The sequence below is a fragment of the Apus apus genome, chromosome 4, assembly GCF_020740795.1.
Source record: "Apus apus isolate bApuApu2 chromosome 4, bApuApu2.pri.cur, whole genome shotgun sequence".
Lineage (NCBI taxonomy): Eukaryota > Metazoa > Chordata > Aves > Apodiformes > Apodidae > Apus > Apus apus.
The window spans coordinates 88,861,800-88,870,921 of NC_067285.1; positions in this window are offsets into that span (position 1 = coordinate 88,861,800).

Here is a 9,122-nt window from a genome sequence, read left to right on the forward strand (position 1 = left end):
AGACTCATTTCTCCACTGGGTTTAGTATTTAATAGGGTCTACCAGATAGACGTACATCTTATAAATAATATTTATATATATCTATATCCTGGGCTGTGCTAGTGAAGACAGACTTTTTGGTGGGGAATAGTTTAATCTTGATTAAGCATATATAGACACTAGTATACAAAAACAATTTAAATCAATTAGTTCTAACATAGTAGCCCTGACTTTTCTTTTTGATATTCTGAGGCAAGAAAAATAATATTATTGCAAAGCATTATTCATAAAGCCATCCTGGGCCAGTTGCATATTCATTTTTCACCTTTATTATTCTTAAACTTTTAGGAGGGAACCTTTTTTTCTTACAGACAAATGTTTCCAGTTTGTTACAGATCTTTTTTGCAACGCTCATTTTCATTTGGAACCAGAAAGGTCACACAGCACAAAGATAATGTCCTGCTCAGACAATGCTAACTGCTTAAAAAGAATCAAGATTACTGAAAAAAAAAAGAAAAGGAAATTCTTCCTGTTTCCCACTGGATAAGATCTGTAGGAAGGATGAACACAACTTTTAATGAATCTAGGGGAAAAAACTGCGAAAGTGGTGACTATGTATTTCTCTCTAGTCATACTTCATGCCTTCTTAAATGTAGAATGGGGGAAATTGTGTCTTTGTGATCCTGCTCAAAACAGAGAAGGGGAGCTATGTGCCTCACATTGTGCACTTCGTATGTGGAGGTGATGACTGAAAATACTAATATTTGTAATACTGACTGTTTTGAGTAATTGGAAATAGGGACTTGCAGATAATGGTAATCTAAGTGTCCAGCTGGACTTCCAGTTTTCCAGTCAGGGTGGAGAACTATTGTAGGAACAGGCACACTGGCCACAGGCTAGAAGCAGGTCTGGTGTTAAATTACAGTGCAACAGTGTGCACAGGAAACTGATCTCAGGATCTTTGGATTATTTGTTGTCTGTGCCCCACTGGTTGCTTGGCTGTGTGGCTTTTCATACTGCAGACACCACAAGTAAAAGGAACATGAGAATTAGGGTGGGTATACATTTTATTTGGCAATGAACAAGTGACATTTTGCCTTAACTATACTGATAAGGTATGTTGTAAATTTTAGATCAAATTTTCAAATTTGTAAAAAAGATTGGAATTGAAAACTATAAAATGAAACCTAGGAACTCTGAAATTGCTACCTTTGCAGGTAAAAACCAAACCCTGTTAATACTTATCCTTAGACAAAAGAGGCAGGTTACAAAATAGGTCACATATTTCATCTGCTTAGTAATAATGCTTTTGTCATTTTATTCCTGCAGTAATCCCTTGAGTCAAATGCAGTTTGTGAGCAGTCTTCTCAGAAGGCAGAAAACGGCAAGCTGGAGATACTTTTAGTGTGCTTTGGGGATTTCAGTGTAGCAGGAAAGCTGTGCAAGCAATTGAGAAGAGCTGTGGAGTGACACACTGAACTTCCACATTATCCTGGGATCTGCAGCCAGTGTGATGCTGCCCCATACTGAGGAGAGCACCTCACTCTCCCAGCCATTTTTGTTTCCTTCAGGTCTCTCAGTAAGCTGCACATCCTCACCCTTCTCTCAGGAAATTATAAAGGTACAGCTCAAAAGTCATGCCCTCTTTGTGCCTTATTTTAATCCTTCTTTTTATATGCTGTAAAGGTTAATTCAGATCTTAGTAGTGCAGGTTCTACTTTCTTTTAGGAGCCTGTAAATCACATAGAACAGAACATTTATCAAATCAATAATAAATATAAAAACTGTCAAGTTATTAACTTTTAATAATCAAAGTGAGACAAGAATCTATAGTAAGAGCTATAGGATTCTTTTTGTCTTATAAAATCTACAGCCAGAATAATTTAATGAGTCCTTAACCATGCAGCATATACATCTGTGACACTCATTTGAAATCCCTTTTTAGATCTCCTAGCCTTGTGTCTACACCACCCATCCAACATCCTTTTATTAAGAATTCAGGACTTGCTTCCTCTCGAGGCACACAAGTCCAGCACTTCATGCCTAATTACAGAAACCCCCCAGCAGTACGTTTTCATTACCCTCCTCCTGTGGGAGGGTACTGTTTTTTCTCACTGTTACCTGTGGGAAACAACTCTTCTGACTTTCCGAGACCTTCATCCCAGGTGTGGGAGACTTACAAGCTTGCTTCTCTCTGATGCTAGCTCAAGAGAAGTAGTAGAGGCTAAATTGTAAGATCTTTGTGCCAGATGCTGTAGAGATTATCAAAAAAGGCAATCTGGGCTTCAGAGAACAAATCATCCAGGATAAGTTAGGAGGCAGACAAGAAGGTGAAGGTGAAGGCAGCAGTTAATCTGTATGCTTCTGCATAGCTTAATGGCCTCAGTGGGTACATTAACTACAAGTAGCCATAAACATAAGTGTTGTTGAAAAAAAAGGAAGGCAGTTGTAGACAGCAGTGCAGAGGCTGTATTTAAGGAGGTATTTACAGAATGGACACATAAAAAGTGTGGTATTGGTTAGGATACCTGTTGAAAGGTATTTCAGGTACTTTCTTTTATACCATTCCTAACAGCCGAGGTTTCTCAGTGCTGGTGAAATGTCTGAAGTAAGATGGAAAGAGTTAATACCTGATGTATTATCCTGTAGAAATTGAGTACTCATGTACCTTCCCATTGCAAGCAGCTCCCGTGATTTTGAGAGGCTGATGCACACCGTGATGAGTTGCATATATATTGTAGGATTGAGACCTTTGCTTTTATGTTTTATAGGCCTGGGTGTTGTCTTTATTTCTATGGTGTTGGGTTTTTTTGTTATTTTGGTTTGGTTTGAGGTTTTTTTTTGGTGTGTGTATAAGAAATGAAGTACTGTTACTGGAATAGCCCAGAAATTATTTTTCTGATAAATGGCATTCATTTTCCACAGCATTGTTTTTTCATTGTTTTCTGAAGCAGCTCACTGCAAAACTATTTATATTGTCAGGTTAAATAAATCCTTTTAAAAGTAGTAAGCAGAGAAATATGAGTAGTAGTCTCATACTCAGAAGCAGTTTACCACACTGAGCCACTAGAATGCAATGTGTCTCTTTGTCCCATTTCAGTGATGTGATGCACTTGCTACATAGGCTTATGAATCTGTCAGTCACATAAATAAGAGCCTAGCTTGTTTGCTTCTAACAGTAAAGAGACAGAATGGCTGAATTCAGTCACACAAGCAACTTTTCTGGGCTATTTTGACATAAGTATGTTGATCAAAGCATTCCTTTGTCAGGAAGAAAAAAGAAAATACTTAATAAAAATGAAATTTTATTTGAGAAAATAAAGATTTCTGCATTAGTTATTCTCAAATAATTTAGAATTAAAAGATACTCCTTTCAAAGCCCTGAGACACCTGATCAGTCTTTCAGATTAGTGTACCTTAGAGCAGGACTGAACTTGTCACTGAAGTTGAGCAGGAGGTAGGCTAGAAAAGTTTACCTTCTAATTTCAAATGTTTTGTGGACTTGTTACTGTAAAGGGTGGTAACATCGCTGTCTTTCTCTGCTTATGGCTTGCAGTTCTTCCATGGGAACTATAGTTCCAGTTCCTTAGATATCTTCAGTAGTCCCTGCTCACTTGCTGTGCTACATTGCTGGGGAGGCTGATGGTTCTAACTAGTTTCTCCTCAAAGCTATTTTTTACATTACAAGTTTTGGGTTTTTTTACCTTACTCTGATTTGGGATGAAAACTGGGGCTGAACACTGGCCTTTTGCTTTCGCTGGTAGTGCCAGTTTTAAAATTAGATGTACCTGAAAATGTCCTTTGTGCATTGGAGACGTAGCCTCCAACTTACACAATCCTCAAACAGCCAACTTCAGTAAGAAAATAAACAAGACATTTTGGTTGAGATTGTATAATACTTTTTTTTTTTTTTTTTTTTTCCTAAAGAGGTTGTGATTGTATATGGTAAGACCCTGAAGAGTAAAAGCTAGAATAGAGCCAAGAATACTCACAAGCAGATAGAGACTCATCTATCTTCTTGCTGTGGTACCTGCCTCACGAAAGGTTGGCTTTTCATGTTTCCCATCATTACCAAGGTTGTCTGCTGCCTCCAAGGTGAAAAGAATGAAAATTGCATTGTATATGTTTACAAAATATGTCACCTCTTATGTTTAAAAGTGAGTATTAGAAAAACAGTAACATGTAACAATAAAAGCTGCTAGACCAAAAACTTACTGGCTGATTTCTTTACTGATGGCAAATTCCTCTGGAATTCTGTTGAGTAAATTTACAACCATGAAAATGACAGCATTAAATGTGTATCACCATGTATAGTCATACCCACACTGGGAGAAAACAAAGTGGGCATGATTTTACCAAATGCAATAGTCCTACACAACAGCTGCTTGCACACTCCTTTCTTGTCTCAGAAGCACATTTGATGAGTGAGATAGATGCTTCTTGCTCACTGGAGTAAAGAGCACGTGTGAATCTCTTCAGCTGGGAGTCACTTTGTCAACAGGGAGGTGTGAGACAACAAGTAATTTTACTTACCTCTTTAACTGACGCAGCGGTGCAGGTCTAAAATCTATGATTTATAGATGTTGTGTGGGCTGCCAGCAGTCACTGGAAGCGGTCCACAAACTGAGAAATTGATTATGCCTTGTCATTTGTGCTGGTTTTAGCTAGTTAAAAAAGAGCCCTAAAATAAAGGATAAAATAAGTGCAAACTTAAGAATTGGAAGAAAAAGAGAAAATTAAGAAAAAAGAGAACTGGCAAAGATGTACGTTAGAGGTTCCTCAGCCAGATCACAAAACTGGGATGCTACTAGCTTTTTATCCCCTGCTGGTATCTCTTCCCATTGCAGTGAGAGGCTCTTGCAGGGATAACTGCTCTAAGAAAAGGCCCATGGGAGGGATGGTTGAGCAACACAGGTTATTAGTTTATTAAGGTTCTGTTGATTGTTCTAAAACTTGAATGCTCAAGAAGCAGTAAATGGTGAGATAAGGGGTTGAGGGGGATTCCTCTCGCTCCCCTGAGCCGTCACAAGCATTTGTGTGATATAAACAATGTTACCTTCAGGTATTTTCTAATACAATCTCTGGATAGAAGCGTAAGAAGTTGAAAGAAGACTTGATTTCATTAGCAGAAGAGGCCAAAAGAAGAAATACCAAGAATTTTATAATTTTATAAGCTTAATTTTATAATTTGTGAGCATTTCTTTACTATCTCTTCCTACTGTAGGAGATTGTTTTTGGATCCTTCCTGTGAGTTAACTTCTCATATTCCTGAACAACAAATAGAATTACCAATTTAGAGAAAAATCCAACACCATACCAAATCAGTAACTCAGAATGACAAATGCTTTCTGGTTCTGATCCAGAATCCCCTGAGTGACCAGCCAGTTTTTAGTTTACTTGAGTGAGTTTTGGAACAGAACTTAAATGACCCCAGTGTCTAAATCTTACATAAGTCAGGGTAGATGCGTACTTCATCTTTTTCAACTGTGAGCTGAACTGTATGGCAGGGAATATAGTATGTATTGCTCTGGAGTAGTAAGAGAGGGAATACACAGATGGTTTTCCATGAGGTAAGAAAGTGTGCCCATGAGTACAGACCCCATCCATCCTGTTAAAACCATTCCTCTTGTGAAGTCTGCCTCCTGGAATTGTGTATTTGTCACTGTGAAATATTCTGCTTCCTTTTTGTCCCCTGGATTTTCCACTCACTCATTTTTACCATCAGCAGTGGAAGTCCTTCATTTCTCATGTCTAAGTGGGCTAAGAGGTCAGGGAGGTGACTATGGAGGCCTGTTCATGTAGACAGTGTATTGGCTTAAGGAGTGTTTATTTCTCAGATAGTGTTCCTCTCATGTACTCTGATGCCTGTGTCCAGCAGAGAAATATTTGGAAAGGTGATTATGTATTAAACATCCAAAATGAGACATAAAGTTGACAAAATGTCTAAACTAACAGGGACATGAGTATTAGTTAAACACTGACCTATTTGATGCTAATACTTAGTATTTATATACTTTACATTTTTAAGCATGGTGCACATTTGAACTAGTTAATACTTCAAATATTCCTGCAACATGTGTAAGTCTCTTCCACAACCCACTGAACAAGAAATTCGGAGACAAAGATCTGGGGATCAAAATTTTAAATGCAGATTTGGGTATTTGGCATCCGCAAGATCTTGGTCACTCTTACTTATGAAAGCCTTCATACACATTTGCGCACTTAATATTAGCAAACTTTGTTGGGAAGACTTGGCCTAAATGACTGTTAAAGGTCACAGAAATCAGTGGTAGAGCTGGGAAAGGAACTGAAGTCCATCTCCTTTAAACGCAGAAAGCAACTAACCCATAAAACTATTATGCTTCTAGAATTTTATAATTACAGTAATGAATTGATTTCATTTCATTTAATGCTGTTCTCGAAAATTCAATCTAGTGTATAAGAAATGCTGCAGTTGCACTGGATCAACCTCATGGTGTATCCAGACTAGCACCCTGTGATTGTGGCCAAAAGGTTGTATTTCTACTGTTGCAAAATACTTGCAGGGGACTTGCCTGCTTGGGGTACTTTCTTCCTAGGCTATATAAGTTATCTCTTGATCCATACACTTAGGAAACCCAAAACTTCATTAACAATAACTGTACTTCTTTTACTCAGTGTAAGAGCAGACTACCCTTCCTTCATCAGAAATACTCCCAAGAAGATTGGAAAGGGTGAGGATCTCCCCAAAGGCCCTGAGCTACCTGATCTAAGTTAAAGGTTAGCTGTGCTTTAAGTGGGAGATTGTACCAATGACTTCCAAAGGTACCTTCCAAGCTGAATTATGGCACAGTTTCCCTTTGATGAAACCAATGGGTGGAAGAGAGCCTAAAGTGGAGTGCATTGATTATGCAAGAGGAGAGTGAGTTCTCCATATTGCTGTAGAATGGGATTATCTTCTTGATTATCACAGAGGACATAGGGCCTCTGCTAGGATAACACAAAACACTATCTCTCTAGGTAAGTACTGAAGGAGATCTGGGAGCTAGTTACTAGAAGTGGTTAACTTTTAATAAAAAATAAAGTGCAAGATACCTTATCTTGCAAAGGGGTCGCAGCTGCCATTGCTGTCAGTGGGAGGGAAGAGTGCACTACACATCCCAAGCAATTCTCAGCTCCTTGCAAATGATACTTAGGTATGCCTTAAATTACTTGATGAAATGCTAAAGTACCATCAGATGCTTCTCAGTTTTCTGTTTTCCTCATTTTGTCAGTATTTTCTGGGTCTGGTGCCTCTACATCAATGCCTGTAAGACAAAACCAGCCTCCCCTGTGCTGACTACTGCTGCTACAGCACCTTTTCCTTTCTGGTGATGTTATGTAAATTCCCCACAGTGAAGTTTTTGATAATTGAGTAATGCCACTCCAGGCAACAACCACCAGATGGCAATGAAGAGCAGAACGGCTATGTGTCCTGTGTAGATTAAGCGTATCACCACAATGTACAATTTTGCCTTTGCAAGCAGAGTACGAATACAGCTCTAAATACCAATCTGCTCAGTTGTTTACAGACCTCTGGGCCACTATAAAAGTCTGCTTCGCATCTCCGTTTGCATAAAAAGTAGTTTTGCTTGTTTTTATACTAAAACATTTTAAAGGAATATTTTTTACTTAACACATGAATGCTGATACTATTATTTAGTACCCAGGTGTTATCATTATAAGGAAGATTTTGGCTATAGCTGTGTACAAGCTATCTCTTGTACGGAGATGCAGAACACCTTTGTCTTGCTCCTTCTGGAGCCATAATAGTTCTTAAAATGTCCTGACGTAAAGGATGCATCTCTTCCAAGGTAGAAATAGTGTCTTTCTGCTTGTGTGTGTGCTTGACATCAGCAAAGAGAGCAACGGTGGGAAGTGAACCAAATGAAAACTAAGTGTCTCTTTACTGAACATCATTGTCAGTGGAGAGATGGTGATGAGCACGGCTCACTGATCCCCCAGCATGGCAACATGAATGAAGAGCAGCATAAACAGAGCTTCATCAGTACTGCTAGCCCCAGACTTGAGAATTAGAAGTCAGCCCCACATGGGTCATGAAATTTGGAAGTCTCAGTTTTAATTATCTGCCTGCAGGTTTTTGGGTTCTTTACCTTATAAAACATCTAGGTCAAATTTTCCATTTTTTTCTCTCCATTGTGCAACCCTGAGACTTCACAACTCTCCTGCTCTCTCTTTTAAGGAAAAACAAGGTTCCTTCTGCCTTTGAGAGACCTGGGCAAACCAAGAACCATAAAGACAGTGAGAAAATTTGTAAAGCTGACACCAATGGCTTCAGTGTGTGTCAGGAGTCAGACCTATGGGTCCCGTGTCGTTCTCTAACTCATTCCCCAGACATCTGTCCATGACTCATATACTTCTGGGGTTAATAGACATGTAATGACTGGGACCATGAAGCCTTCCAGGGAGGCAGTTTGTTGGTGTTTATGTTCATTCCTTCCCTCCGGGAGCAGGGGCCAGCAGCCAGATGCAGCTGTCTTAAAACCAGCTGGTAGAGCAGGAGGCTCTGTCTGAAAGCAGGAACCTGAAGAAGACCGCAAGTGGAAATGCTCAGCCTTCCTCCCCTCTCCTTCTGAGCTGTGGCAGCCCCCATGAGCTGCCCCTGCCTCAGTCCTCTGCCCCTTTCTCTGCCCTGCATACTGTCTCAGAAAGCTGCAGAAGGTTTGCTACTGTTGCTTGGAACAACCACAAATTTTGATGCACTTTGCATTAAGCTTGGCAGCCCTGACAGAAGGCAGGGTATAGGGCAGTGGTTTCCCAGATTTCCTCCCACGACCCTGGCTGAAATGTCCTTCACCTCAATGAAATAGCCAGCCTTGTACTTTTTTTAATAAAAATCTCTATTCTCTCCACATGAAGAAATCTTCACACCATATTTCCTGGGGATGCCCATTTTAGAGACAGAAATTATGAGATCTACATTATTTCCCACTGTGCCACTGAAGAGGTCACTGTGACCTGCCCTGATGGCCTCTGCATCTCTAGATTCCTGCCGCAGGCATCATGTGGATCAGTGACATGCTCAGTTATATGTGTGTGTGCGCTAGGGAAGCAGTAGGGTTAGATGAGAAATGGGAGATGGAGGCATAAGAATTCTCTAATGC